We start from the raw sequence: 15,463 nt of genomic DNA, 5'->3' as shown, positions 1-15,463 counted from the left end.
ATCCACCCAACATGGCAAACTCGAAATCTGATTGGTTAAAGAATATGACAATCAACAACATCGTCCCCATTTGCTTCAACAGCAGAGGGGATTCACTCGACATTCTGAAGGCCTCAGGGTATATTTTTCACCCGGAGAGGTGGAAACAGCACAGGTGTAAAATCTGACTGGATAAAAGCTCTAATTTATGAGCTGGACTGGAAGCAGCACAACTGAGGGAGAGAGTAGCAATGAAATTACGTTAATAGACTGATTAAATTATACAAAATATTTTTTTTTGATTCTGAAAATCTCTAGGCCAGCAGAGAAGGCCTTGCTGGCCCTGATGGCCCGCCTCTGGGCTTGACCCAGGTGACCACCTCTTCAACGGGCACAGCAATTCAGCTGGGGTGGGGACTCCACAGAAACAGCAAACCTTTACCACGGTAAATTAACTTTCAATGTCCTCTTATCTCAACATTCGCCATGAGCTGTACACTTCCAGCTCAAGGCCTACCCAACCTGTCCATCACCTTCTTTTACGGTCTTGCAAAACAACAATCCATCTAGTTCCTGCACACGAGCTAATCTCAGCACTCCGTCTGCCCGGTTGATGTCGTGCCAGGGTGTGTTCCAATGCATTGGAAGGAAGAAGCCTAGAAGGCTGACAAAATTTGAGTGGTGCCAGTTATTTAATTTATTTTTTCCTCAGCCTAAAACCTCAGTACTCTTTCGCTACCTACCTCTTCCCTCCACCTGGCAGCGGAACTCTGCCATATTACAGCATCCTCCACAACGTGCGTGCGAGCGAATGCAGGGAAACAACAAAATCCCCATTGGACTGCTCGGCGAGGAGATGCTCCTGCTGGTGCCAACACGTCGCACTTGCACGGCATTATGTTGTCAGCAACTTCCAATTGTGCAGCCCATCACAAACTGTGCTGTTGTTGTAAGAGCTCTGTTTAATCAATGAGAGACCCCATAAGCCTCGTTTTCATGTTTCAATCCCCAACGGCACTTGACGTATTCCAATAAGCATTCTTTCCATGCAGGGAAGAAAATGGGTCTTTCATATTAATTTGAGTGTGTAGCTTTCTTTATCATGAATGAGGGATTCCTTGTTGTTAAGCATATGTCAGTGGCCCTTTGTAGCTCAAAAACAAGGTTGAAAAATACCTCTCACAGACAAGAATACAATCACTCTCATAGAGCGCAGCTAAGTAAGGCATTGGGCACAGTAGTGCCCAAAGTTTCCCCCATTATGTGTGCTGAAGTAATGGCCAAGAACAACACTAACACAGAATAAAACTCAAAAGGATTGTGTTGGCGGTGGTGTAGCAGAGCAGAATGAAAACACTTCACTCGGGTCGACTTTCACATTTCTCTATAAAATAGACCTTTATAAGGTAAATGTTTCTCAGAGATGTAGCGCAAACTTTTTAGAAGACAATGAGAGAACAAGTCACAAAGTGATATAAACAGCAGGGTCATCGGTCTGTCCAGAACAAAGCACCAGGAAGTTCCGAATACATTTCTTGAAAAAGGAATGGAAACCCGCACTGCGCCTTATTTGGCCAAGCCACTGAACGCAGCAGAAGCCACCACTTTGGCATAGACAGTAAGGCACGACACAGACTACAGTCAAACTCATACCACTACACAAATGTACATGCTCATGGAGTCCAAGTCCTTAGACGAGTGCTCCTCTGAAAATACCTGCCCTAATGACCCCTGCCAAGGCACAGGATTCTCCCTTCAGGGTTGTTTGAAGGAAATCTTCCACCTCAGAGACAATGAGTGACTGCTTAATTTTCTTCACAACACCACAATGCCAACAGCACAGAGGGAGTGAGGAAGGGTCTGGATGCAATGAAGAAAGAAAAGGCTGCCGGCAGAGATGGTATCCCCCCCAGAAATCCTCCATCACTTAGGCCCTCGGGGACTCCAATGGCTGGCAAACCTGTACACAAAAACCAAGAAAACTGGATGCATCCCAAAAGCATGGCGGGAGGCGATGGTCATTGCCATACCCAAACCAGGCAAGCAAACTGAAGACCTGGGAAGCTATAGGTAGATACCATTCCTGTGCACGGTCTATAAACTTCAGGAAAACATCATCCTCTGGAGAGTCAGCTTCCTCGTTGAGTCAGTAATCCCTGAAGAACAAGTGAGATTTCGGCCTTGACGCAGCTGCTGCGATCAAATTTTGGGCCTTGCGACACACACCGAGGTCAGATTTCAGAATAAATCCAAGACCGGCGCAAGCCTTTGATGATTTTTCATCGGAACGACGACATAGTCTGGATTAACGGCTTGATAAGTTCACAGGGATCATTGCCTGCCTCAAACAATACACCTGAAACGATGCTAAGCAATAGGTGACTGCGTGTCTATATGGGCAACAAATCCAGCTCACCCCGGTTCAATAATGGATTGCCACAAGGTTCAGTACTCGTGCCAATGTTCGTCAATGTCTATATGAGCGACATGCCACCCACCAGGTTACGCAAATTGGTATTTGCAGATGACCTTTCCAAGCAACACAAGCAGCCACTATTAACATCGAATCCACTCTGAACCAAGACATAAACACGATGGAGGAATATTTCCAGAAATTGAGGCTCAAGCCAAATCCCCACAAAACAACAGTTACTGCATCTCATTTTGATAATAGGAGCACCCAAGCACACTCTGAAAGTAATCTTCTGCGGCAACACTGTGCGACAGGACTCCACTCCAACATATCTCGGAGTGACTATCTGAAAAAGGTAGCTACCAAGACCAAAACAAAACAAGGGATCAACCTGAAACAGACACTGGCAAGCACAAGCTGGGGAGCAGCAATCAGCACCAGTGTTACAGACATCAACAATGGCCCTTGTGTACTCTGTAGTCGAGTAGTGTGCACCAGTATGGGCCAAGGTCACACTTGGCTTGTTGATGTCTAACTGAACACTGCAATGGGTTGTATCACTGGAACCCTCAAGTCGACCCCAACACCCTGGCTGGCCATACTATCACAAATCTCTCGCCCACCCATCTGCCAAAATGCTGCAACCCTCTGGGAACTCCTACGAATCAAGGAAAACAGTTGCCTTCCAATTCGTCAGGACCTTAAAAATGTCCCCCGGCATCGCTTGAAGTGACGCAAAACCTTTTTGGACCCATGAATTAACCTTCAACAATGCAAGTTCAACAGCAATGAAGCTTGGGGAGTTGAGTGAAGTTTAAAATAACTTGCAAACAAACATCTTGTGAAAGACCCAACGCAGAAGAACCCCGAGTTTGATCTTCCACGAAGCTCATGGTCCACCCTAAACCACATCCGCACCAACCATGAAACCATGGCAGATACCTGATACGCAAATGGAAAATTAAAAACTCCAGTGTTGTGCGACTGTGGTCATCCAGAACAGACCATACAACCTATAACAACGCAATGGCCGATCCACAAACACGAAAAAGACATCACAGCGATGATGATACACTCCGCTACCCCTGATGCGGTTAACTGGCTTGACCACCTGAATGTGAAATTGTAGTTGTTGCTCTGCATCTACATCAGCCGTACAAAAAAAGAAGACTGCTTAATGGCTGCCATTAAACCTCCAAGCCCAAGGGAGTTGTGCCACACTATATTGAAGTTTACTAGCCTGCAGCACCTTTGGCCCTCCCCTTCCCCATGGCAACCTCCCAAAAAGCAGCAAATTTTGGTGCCAAATTGTCTGTGGATGATATTGTTCAGACACTTGACTACAACTGGTAATAGAACAAACGCATAGAGCATCAGGCCGGATCAGCTGACACATGCTGCATTCCTTCAGGCCTTTCCAACTCGTGCCGAGGCATTCCTTGAACGGCCCAGTACAGCATGGGTTGTCCCAATATGAGTTGTGGGCTTAGCCCTTCCCCTCCATACACTTCAACCCCTTGCCAATGGCATTTAAACGTTTAACATACACTTGGGTTAGTCTAAGCTGTCCCAATATAATACATACAAATTCCTGAATGTTTTATAATAAGAACATGGCTTTGAAGTCTAACCTATGCTACAGGCATCATTAATAGCTCAGTCTCTTCCGTGTTGAACCTGTAACATTTTCACTGATTCCGAGTGCAGTCTGTCTGACAGCGGCAGACCCCTAAGCAAAACGAAAAATCCACACAAATCGGTTGCTTGGTCTGGATACAGATCGCAGGCTGTTGTGAGAACGTGGCCTATAACGTGCTCATGGGAACTCGGCTACAGAAAACGTCGGCCACTGTGTATATCCTCATCCCGTGCTTGTGTACGTTCAAACATGGCTACTAGTGTGATTGTACGGGGCAGCCTTGTGCCCCAAAGCAGCCAGCAACACAAAGAAATGGGCTCTGTGCCCGGGTGAACAGCTTTTCCAAACAGGAAGGTACCAACCTACACAAATCAGTTTTTTATTATTATGGTTGTTTTACACTTCTCGTTTGTCGCTGTTCCACTACGCAATAAGAAATATCTTTGTTTAATAATGTAGGGAAAATTTTCGAAAAGATATAACCTTTCCGTATGTGTGCGTTTTCTAAATGTACTAAAATGTACTTAGTTTCATGGCACATTCTAGGATTATCAGCAGTGTCCTTAACTGGTTAAAATAGACAGAAGTTACAAGGTTATCAGAATACATTAAATGGTTATAACCAGTGAAGAAGCCTTTCTAATCAGTCCCGATTGTATATGTGTTAAACAATCATTCACAGCCCTTTGCTCATCCACTGTTGGGGGGATGTTTAACCATAATTCACATTGCTGGTCAGTGAGGTAGTCAAAGGGGGATTTAACTCAGGTTCCCTGGTTCAATGTGCAGGGAACTAAGCACTACACCACCATGGCTTCCCACAATAAACTGTGCAATAAACCTTTCTGAAATAGAAAGGTTGTACTCTTTGGGTCTTTCGGTAAAGTCACGTAGATTGAAAAATTATCAAATAAAAAATCACGAAGTTTTGATCGCAACACAAGCAATCGTCTTCAGGTGAAAAAATACAGCAGGCGGACTGCTGAGGCAGGAAGAAATACAGCGAGAGAGCTACTTTGCAGCCAAAGGTTATATAGGTTTGAGATGGGTACAACCCAAGGGTAAGTGGGCAGGGCTAGAGATGGAAGAGCGGCCATTGTATTGCAAGAGATTAGCATGTCAATCTGTTAATGTAACCCCATGGTTACGGTGCTGAAGAAGCCATTGTATTGCTCGAGATTAGAGATAAGCATGTCAATGTGAGACAGCTCCCGCAGCAGCGGCTGTGTTAATAAGACATTCACCCTATTAAACAACGAGCTCACTGCCGCATCGAAGAAAAAAGGAGCAACAGCTAGCTATGTTAGAAAGGTTGTACACAATGCATTAAACACAACCACATCTGTATTGAAAATATAGACACACGATTGGCGTTGAAGGATTTTAAGCGGTTAAATAACTCAAAGCCTATTACTCTACATTGAGCGCATTCACATTGGTCCCCACATGTCAGCAGTCCTAAAGCTTCTGGACATTTTCCCCATCTCAACACAAATTACCCAGTTGGCAATATGACAACGGTTCTCTTATGAGGTGGCATAAAATAAACCACACTGTCATGTTGTTCTAAGTGGCCGAACATCTGAAATAGCTTCGTTGTCTGCACGCTTGCCTGCCACAATGCAATTCAAAGTGGTTTGATTTGCGTCGGATATAGTTATTTCGAAGGCACTGCTAAAGCATGCAATGTCATGGACATTGAATAATTAAGATAATAAGCATGTCTCTCATCGTGTAAGGCAATACCCTAAACATAAAGTGTGTCCACTAAATACATTGTAAAAAATATTGCCCTTTACTAACTAGTGACATGGGTAACCTTTGAAATTCAATTAATTTTAATGGGTTGTCGCATTATTAAGGACACAACTCCAATCACTCTGGACTATATACAAAAAGTTGCCTTTTCAACGAAACTCTAATTTAAAGATTATTCCTGTAGCAGTTACCCTGAATATTTTTTATAGACCATTAGTGGACCTAGTTGCAGCCAGAGCCACATCGATTTTTTTCAGTTTTGCGTTCAATGCTCAACATTCAGCTAAAATGAGCTAGAGTGCTTTCCAGCAGCTTGACACGGACGTGAATTATGAGCGCAATAATTTTTGCAGTGCTTTGGAATCAGGGAATAATGATCTTGTAAAATATTACTTTAATAATTTGTACATACATAGCATGCATTAGGATAACAGAGCCAAGTAAAATATGTTCTGTTGTACATTGCCTTAAACCTAACTTTTCTTTGTGTATGTACAGCATAAGCAGATGCATTTCACAAGCTGGTTAATTTCATGTTCTGCTTACATAATCCTTCCAAAAATCTGACATTGCAGGTTGGTTAAAATCAATATTGATCCCTCTTGCTTCCATGCATTTTCAAATCCCCATGTGGTGTCTAACGCTGCCTTCCCATGAGCACATACTAGAGCGCTTGGTTGGTTTGGGAACTAGTGAGTGGCTGAGCCCGGATCCCCTTGGCAGCCTGTGGGCTAGGGCTGAACGATTAATCGATTTCAAATCGAAATCACAATTTTAAACAATGCGATTAGCAAATCGCAAAGGCTGCCACTTTATGCGATTTGAAAAGTCCTATTACTTTCTTATTGGAATTGTTTTATTTGTTATTATTATTTACTTTATTTATTTAACTTAACAATTGTTCTATGTTCGATTGTTCTATTTAAATTATGAGAATATATAGAGCAGTTCACATTTTGCAAGTATCATGTGGTAATGCTCCATCACATGTGTTAAATATATTTCACAGTGAATATTGAACTGAAGCTTGACTTAAAAAAAATGTAATTGCAAATCAAATCGCAATATCTGTCAGAAAAATCGCAATTAGATATTTTCCTCAAATCGTTCAGCCCTACTATGGGCTGTATCCACACCACGCAACCCACTCACAATCTCCCTTTACTAAGGGGGGCTTCCCGCTTTCAGTAAAGCCAAACTCGGAACTAGTTGTGAGGGCGACGCAGAAAAGATGCACAATGTTAATGGTGTCCCTTGTCTCGGGTCAGCTTCATTGGTGGAAATTACAAAAATAGCCGAAGCTGACACACAAGCTGAAACTCGTTAAAAATAAATAAAATACCATCACTATCCCTGGCTGTGGATGGAGGCGATAGCCCACAATGGGACAGGACCCGAGCCATGCTGGTCTACTCGAGGAGTATTCCTGTGAACCACCGCCAAAGCTGAAAGTGGACAGTCTCCTCAGCAAAGGAGCTTCATCAGTGAGCTGGGCGGCCTGTGGGAATCAAGGCAATTGAGTGCCCGTGGGAATGCATCACTCGAAAAGACATCAGCTAGTTGTCATCATGACCATTTAGCAGTCAGACTTTGCACTGTTGGCCTAATCAGTAAAGACATCCATGATTGGTGGGAATTACCATGTGCTTGTGGAGTGGTACATGCATCTCTACAGTATGTATCGTTTTAATGGCACAAAACACATTCCACATTGTAAATTTAAACTATGGTACTGGCAGAAATTATCAAGCTCATAATGGACTCGCAATACAGTATACAGAACACTTCCCTGTTCTATTTTGCCACGACCTCACCATGCTCGCAGGTTGTGAAAAAGCCACAACAGTCATCAGGTTCCACCTGCAGGCATGAGATAAAGGTCACAAACGCAGAACCACACGGTTCCTTTCTGAGGCTCGCATTTTGATATCTCGACAGTGAACTTCCCACCCTTATGTGCGAGCTGCTTGTGACCACTGCACGCAAGACTTTTCCTATCGAGGTGGGCAGCTTGGGTTTCCTAGTCAGCCATGCCAATGTACTGTACACACAAGGCTTCTGTGACTCCGGTCACTACTGTGCACAGACCCGAATGACAAGAAATCCTACCAAGGTTTCCCGAATACAACATGGAGCAATAAAACCGGATGTCTAAGTGCTATTGAGTTCATGCTAATTAATGGCAGATGTGTTAACCCAGTATGAAATGCACTTTTGCCAAATATAAGTCTTGTATCAGTGAAAAATGGAATGCTGTGAAGGTGTGTCCATCACAAATGTTGACAATAAATGCGTTTTGCATATCACACCTTGCTATGTTTAAGACTACGGTTAATTCACAATGCGATCAGAAGCTAATCTTTTGACTACCTACGCAGGAAAGTACAGGCTGGGGTTCAGGGTTTGTTTAAATTACTTCTGCTTATTCTTTGGTTCTTTCGGTAAAGTCACGTAGGTAGAAATCAAATCAAATAAATCACGACGTTTCGATCGCAACACAAGCGACCATCATCAGGCGGAACCGATACAGCAGGACAACTGATGATTTAGGAGAAAGATCTGTTAACAACTTTTTACTTTTGCTTAGTCAGTAAAACGGACCACTGCATCCCATAATGGCACGTTACTCAACATACATGTACTCATCAGGGGGCCACCAAAGCAATGTTACCAATGCTCCATCCCTTCCCCGATCATAAAAACAAATACAGTTTCCAAAACACACAATGTGTTCTTTACATTTTCAGTTCGTCACTTATATTAACAGCCTGCTAGTGTAGTGGGTCCCATGGAGGCAGACACTTGTAACTTGGAGGCAACACGCTTATTATACACCCCAATAGAGTAACTACATAAACACTCGGGATAACTATATGGTAACTACCACGGAGCCAGACCTCAACAAGGTCACTATATAAAGGGGTCAGGTCAGTAAAGTACTGCCTGACCCACGATGTCGAATGTGACGACCGAAGCCCGAAGAGCAAAGAGCGTAGCATGGCAGGTTGATTCCAGAAGACAGGCAAGAACGCTCCTGGGACTGCCCTTTTATCCTCCTGAGCGTGGCCTCGCTCCGCCCTTGACCGCACCCCCTTCGGGATCTTCCCAGAAGGTTCTGGGACCTTACATCACCTATCACTTGGGTCCCCTTCTGGCCCCCGGCCTTATCCTCTGCAGGTCACGTGCCCTCTTGGGTTCACCTAGACTGTCACATATGCCATACGTACTCTGGTGACAGAGAGAGGCTCTAAGACGCACAGTTACACTCTTCCCTCAATAGCTGGCGTAACGCCATTGTGACTCAATATATGTCCATACTCTTTGGTTCTTTTGGTAAAGTCACGTAGGTATAAAAATAAAATATACCTACCTGACTTTACCGAAAAAACCAAAGAGTATGGATTCCTGCAGTCACGAAAGCTTCAAATCGAGATTTAATATATGTCACTACCCTAGTAACATGCTTTTTGGACTCAACACTTGTGCCAGGTATAAATAAAGTTGAACCAATGTGGTGACTCCTACTGGTTTAAATGTCACACCCAATACTTTTGCTTAAAATAAGGAAAGAACGGTCTTATAATTCAGACAATATGTATAGCCTGTGAGGAGCAGAGCGCAGCTCTGGAAGTTCCATTATTAGATTGTACTTCTGATCATTGCTCCCTTTCTCCACAAACCGCAGAGCAGCAATTGAAAATATGGTAAAAAAAATACAAGCTCCACGTGCACTCAGGGCGTCGGCAGTTACTGAAGAAGCTCGAACAGCACGTGGAGGTCAGAATCGAACATCACACCAAATTGAAAACACATTCAAGAGCTATGCACAGCGCAACTGTGATAATCTACCCAGCATGGCCAAAAAAAACCCCCACAACCTGCGATGCTTGGGGAAGCTCTCACTGAGCAGCGGACTAACAAGGGACTGTATATGGAGTGCATCACACTATGTTACATACAGTGTTCGTTTAAATAAAAGTATTGCACAAAGTTTCGCACCTGTGCACAGCAAGTGCAGGTTCCACGCAGTTTCTAACAGGCACGAGTAATCTTGATGTGCCGTGTGCCAGTCTGTTCTCGCTTCACACTGCCTGCATACAGATGTTAGCATCCCACATAACAAGAGGTCCTCTGTAATAAGGCTCAACCCGTAGGACCGTTTGAAAGAAAAGCATTCACCCAGCACAACAAAGACGTCGCCACGTAACAACTGCCCAGCATACCATGACCACAAGCCAGGTACACGATCTTCATCGATGCATTTCAAGCGATTCCACACTCTACCGCGTTTTACTTGGCTCCTCTGCTCAATCGTTTCCTTCCGTGTCGTGCCGGGCAGCGGCTTAAAACAGCGACGATTGCACACGCGCGGCAAGCGACAGCGCTGCCCCGGGTCAGATGCTACTCACATCTCTGCCTGTGCTGTTGTGGGGCACACAATGTCATTACTGAAGTGACGGGCAGGCGGGAGGACACCTTATCTGGGCCGGCTGCTGCCCGGGCAGCTCAAGTCTTGGCTGTCCTCTCCTTACCCACCGCACTCGTGAGCTTTATTCCACGATTGCCATCAGTGGCGAGCTGAAGCTGTCCTGAACTCACCGCCATTCAACCCACACACGGACCAGAGTGGGTTAAAGTAGTCAAACGTCACCCATGGCTGGGCACGGTGGTGTAGCAATGTCTTCATCCAGGCAATTTACAAAGGGATGACATTCATGATGTTACACATTTGCTGTTTACTGTGGAATCAAAACATACCATTGCATGCCCTTTGCGCTGTATGGGTTGCTGTTGGACTTGCGCTGTATCGCTAACCAATTAATTCTGCCACATTAAACACAACATCTACAACACTTGACAGTGCAACAACCGGTCGCCACCGCTGACCGCGATAGGCAATGCAATTCAGCGAACACAGCAGCCACATGAGCAGTTCGGCCCCACAGAACGATGCGCACACGGACCGCATCACCACCCGGAGTGTGTCCCATCTCGTTATTTATCATAAACTACGCGGGGTAGAGTATTAACATGGGTGCCCACCATGTACAAACAAGTTGTTGTGTTATCGGCTGCTACGTCGTGCGACTACGTAGTTCTGCACAAATTGCAGTGTCGTAAAATCAAGTACTGTACCGTACTTCTATGCTTCCACGTCTATGCCCCCCCCACGCCGCCTGCACCAACCTGCTCGGAGCAGCGTCAAGTGCGGACGGTCAAGCAACCTGCACGGCGTAGGGAGTGGACTGAACAAGGGCTGTCGTCTACCATTCGTGCACTCTCAGCCAACAGCTCTCGCCGCACACCTCTCAGGCCACCCTGAACCATGACAAACAACAAAAAAACCTTACAAGGGTGGGTGGTGGGTGGGTGCAAGAGGCATTGCGCAAGCCGTTCGACCAGTAAACATTCGCGGGCGGCCGATCGCTACGGGCCTAATGGGTCGGCACCTAGCAAGCACCCTGCCGTGTCTCTCTCTCTCGTGGTGGTGGTGGGTGGGGGGAGACACACACCGGCGTTCAGGCCACGCTTGGCCGCCACCGGCCCGCGAGCCACCCGCGAGCCACGTACCTCGCGCCTCGCCCCGGGCCGCGGGCCCCGCTCTCTCGGCTCGCTCCCAGCCGAGCGTGACGCCCCGCCCCCTGCACGAGACCACGCCCCCTACACGACGCCCCGCCCCACGAGCCGCCAACTCCTCCCACTTTGGGGTCCCCCCCCCCACCAGCGCGCGGTTGCTACAAGCGCCGCCCCCACGCACGCGAGGCCCAACCCATAACCCCCCCCCCTTTCGGTCCGGCGGACACCGGCGCGCTCGGGAACCAATGGGAGCGCTTTGTCTGCGGCGATTCCCTTATAAGGACCAGTGAGGCTCGGGAGGGGGCGGGGGTAACGGAGTCTCCGAGCCTGCGCCTAAGCACCCCGCCCCCCCCCCGCCCCCCTCGCCCCGCCCCTCTTCCTTGTCCCGCCGTCCCCACTGCTTTAAAGCGCCCGCCGGGCTCAGGCTGAGCGAGGAATGGCCAAACCAGTTCGGGTGAAATAACCTGTGGTGGGCAGCCAACGCCGAGCGCCTGCGTTTGGGCTGTGCGCAGGAAGACGACAAGGGGCTGACCGGCGACACGAGCGTCAGTGTCGGATGGATCCCCCCCATAAGCCGTGGCACGTCCACGCGACTCAGCAAGGGGTTGGGAGTCCTGGGCCAGAATGACGCCCCCACTCACTCCATGCCACTTTTAATAAGCCATTGCGTATCGTCAGCAGCCGCCACGGGATATTACGTCCGAGGTTCATGCACGGATTATGCCATGAATCACCAGACCGACATTAAACTGCTCCAATGAGCTGTGTTTACTACATTACCACGATACAGTGTCCCAACGAAAGATAATATCGGTGAAAACATGTCGAGGTCGCTTTGTGAGTATGTGGCGGTGAATTAAACCATGGGGGAGATGTCTGCATGGGTAAGGCGGCGACTCGTGACTTAAACAAAAGAGTTACTTTCTGCGGAGCCCAAAGTAGCGCCTGGGGGCATCGCTACCACCCCACAGGAGGACGACACCCCTGGTGCTTAGCTGCTATCACATACAGTATGAATAAATCACACCGAATTAGCGCCTCCGCCATACATCAGCGGCTGGCTCCACGCTCCCTGCCTGCCTGCCAACAGCGAACGTGGAGGGAAGGGAGGGCACGAGCCAATACCATAACCCACTCACCCACTCACTCACTCCTCTTCCTGCAGGGCTCAACCCCTCGTGTCAGCCCAGATATTGGCGGCGCAGCGTGCTTGTGAACACGCGTTCGAATGCACCGTCAAGTTTCAACGTCACGCATCCGACCGTCACACACGCCCAGGACCCATTTGAAGCCACCACACACAGGGCAGCCTCTTTGCACGGCGTCAGAGTCGCTAATTAGGTGCACATAGAACCCCACTCGCACGCGTGACAGCACGGTTTGCGGAGAGACGGTCATTGAATGTGTGCAAGTTCTGTTGCATGAACAAGTTAGGTCATTTTACAGCACCGCTAAAAATATCAGAGCACTTTCTTTCAAATAGACTGACAGCGTTATAGGAGGAAAGAAATAAAGAACTGCACGTGCAAATTACAAGAATATCTATGGAAAAAAATCCCAGCGTTTCAGAAGGCGTGAATCTAAAGTTATAGAAAGTGCCCCCCACCCCGATGTGGGGGTTGATCCAACAGGTTTATAACAATTGTCGACCCCCCCCCCACTCCAAAAAAAAAGTATGTTGTAGGCATATATGCCTACACACCCTCCATACAAGTCAGTAGTATCTGCAGACATTGGTGGAGAGGATATATGTGGGGGCGACGGGAAAGGCGTGAAGCGCTGAGAAGCCCTGAGAATTTCGGCGGCGAGTGGCCGCCGAAATTCTAATTCACTAAAATGGGTCATACACTAAACATATACTACACTAATGGATGTAAACCAGACTTTTTTGTTTATTGTAGCCGCAACAAGTTAACATACTTTACAGTGCCAAGGTCACATTGTCGTGGAAATGATTCCTAAACAATTCAGATTTCAATGACAAAGGGAATAAAGTCCCTCTTGGAATGTATCAGAACTTACTCTTTAGGATTGAGATCACTCCCGTGCTGAAAGTACACTGCGATTCAACATAAACCTTCCAAATTATCCCAGCCCTGCACACACCCATGGGAACGTACCCGACTGCCAAATACCTACGCCGAAACACGTGCATTGTGAGGTCAGAGCATTGGCTGATTGGTTGGCTCTTTGCAGGGAGAGAATGAGCCTTCGTACAGTACTTAAAATACCAGTATGTCTGACGAAGTCTGCAATCGGTGCATTATTACCCGCTATGACAAATGGATCAGAAACAGACACTTGTAAATGCAAATGTAACAACAGCTTTAAAGTGTGTAAGGAAGGCTAGCTTGATGCAGGTTTGAAATTACAATGAGAGACAGGAAGAGGAATACGTGGATTGGGGAAACGACACACAAATTGGAAAGATGAAGGCAAGTGAGCTAGGGCAGGATGCACGGCGAGAATGAATGATGGCCGACAGACGATAATGGTCACAGAATGGTAACCAGAGGAGTAAAACACGCGAAAGACATGGACAACCCGCATGAAGTTGGAATCATGAGACCAGCTTGCAGACAGGAGTGAGAATAATTGTGGGATGGCATAGTTGCATGGGATGAAGATGGCGTGGGAGGGGTGATTCATCCCGTATCATGGCTGATGATGATCAGATTGAATATGAAGCGCTATACTATATTAGCATGCACTGCCCAATAAGCGAACAGGCTAACAGCACTACAAAGCAGCCCGTTTTACCAGCCTGTTCAGCAGAGGCTTGTGCTGTTCAAAGTTCGCACACGTGGCTAATAGCCATGACACACTTTTAATTTATGTAAAAATATTTTTTTAGTACGGCACTGCATTGTACGTATGTTGACCTTTTTCGCACCGTACGTAGGCAATCGTGCTAAACAGAGGTGCGGAAGGCCAACAATCATAATCAGTACGTGTTTGAAGAGACAGCACATGGAATTATTATTGATTTGTAGAGTATCTTGACTCCAGCTCACAACTGTGCTTAACAAGACTTTACAAAAAAGCACTCCAACTTAAACCACTTCGATATAACACCAATGCCATTACAGTCATCATCATCATCAGCCAAGGTCAATCCACTGCTGGATGAATGACTCCCCAAGCCGCTGCCATATCTCAAGATCCTAAGATTCAACAGCCATTACAGTAATTATAAACAGCATTCTCCGTGTAGTGAAACATGAGCACACCATGCGTATCTCCATTCTGGTGAAGTGTTTAGCAGGGTGTGCTGCTGGCACTGTTGAAGCCCGTGCGAAGAGTTAACATCTTGCAATTTGAGGATGTCCTACAGACATTTCTTCTTTCAACTGGTGTCCAAAAGAATGTCGAGTCTAAAATTTATTGTGGGAGTAGAGAAGTGGTGCGGTGGTTAACGCACTGTGCTATTAAACAGGCCACCTAAATGGTATTCTCTGCCATGACTCGCATCAGTTATCAGGGTGACATCTGAACCTGTCCTGCCCCCACCCCATTCACCAAACCGCACTGGCAAGTTGAGTGAAGTACGGTGAGGGAAGACACTCATGCGGTAGTGGCTTTACAAAAGGGCTGTAAATCTTATTTACCAATATAAATGAAGATGGACAACACACAAATAATGTTGCACCAATTTCTCAGCCCTGAGAAAGCTGGAAGATACTTAACAGTTGATTTATACAAAAAATATGAGATTATCTTAATCTAATTCCATTTAAATAAGTATAGATAATAAACAGCATTCTCCAAACGAACCTTATGGCGGGACCCCAGGGTCCCATAAGCCCCCGGCTCTCGCATAAACTGCGTTGCGACGTCATTTTATGTCTGTTGAAGGCGAACGATACGGCAATATATTCCCGTCGACGAGCTCTACACAAAGCGCTAATCAAATTTCCAAGTTTTGTCTATGACTATGGCAATTTTGGCAACGCTGGGTGCTTGGTGAAGAACGAGAGGATTGATTTCTGGTGGGTCGCGGCTTTTATGTGCGCGGTGGGCCAGAGTCGCCCAAAATAAGTTAATTAATTATGATTTTGACTTCCGTTTGTACGGGACCCCGGGGATCCACCATAAGG

The 15,463-nt window shown here is 46.5% G+C and overlaps 1 protein-coding gene across 7 annotated transcripts in view; it reads right to left on the bottom strand.

Moving 5' to 3' along the window:
• The window catches only part of LOC144933384 (F-box only protein 34-like), a 50,353-nt gene that overhangs the window by 17,983 nt on the left and 16,907 nt on the right, over nucleotides 1-15,463 (bottom strand). The window contains exon 1 of one of the 7 annotated variants that reach the window (XM_078858091.1): nucleotides 11,361-11,426. The exons of 3 other annotated variants lie outside the window; for them this stretch is intronic. The gene's annotated coding sequence lies outside the window, so the exon portion shown is untranslated. 3 more of the 7 variants (XM_078858095.1, XM_078858093.1, XM_078858092.1) reach the window with 3 other exon arrangements.

The sequence above is a fragment of the Lampetra fluviatilis genome, chromosome 7, assembly GCF_964198595.1.
Source record: "Lampetra fluviatilis chromosome 7, kcLamFluv1.1, whole genome shotgun sequence".
Taxonomy (NCBI): Eukaryota; Metazoa; Chordata; class Hyperoartia; order Petromyzontiformes; family Petromyzontidae; genus Lampetra; species Lampetra fluviatilis.
Note: the sequence above shows the minus strand (reverse complement) of the source record. Positions and strands in the feature narration are given on the sequence as shown.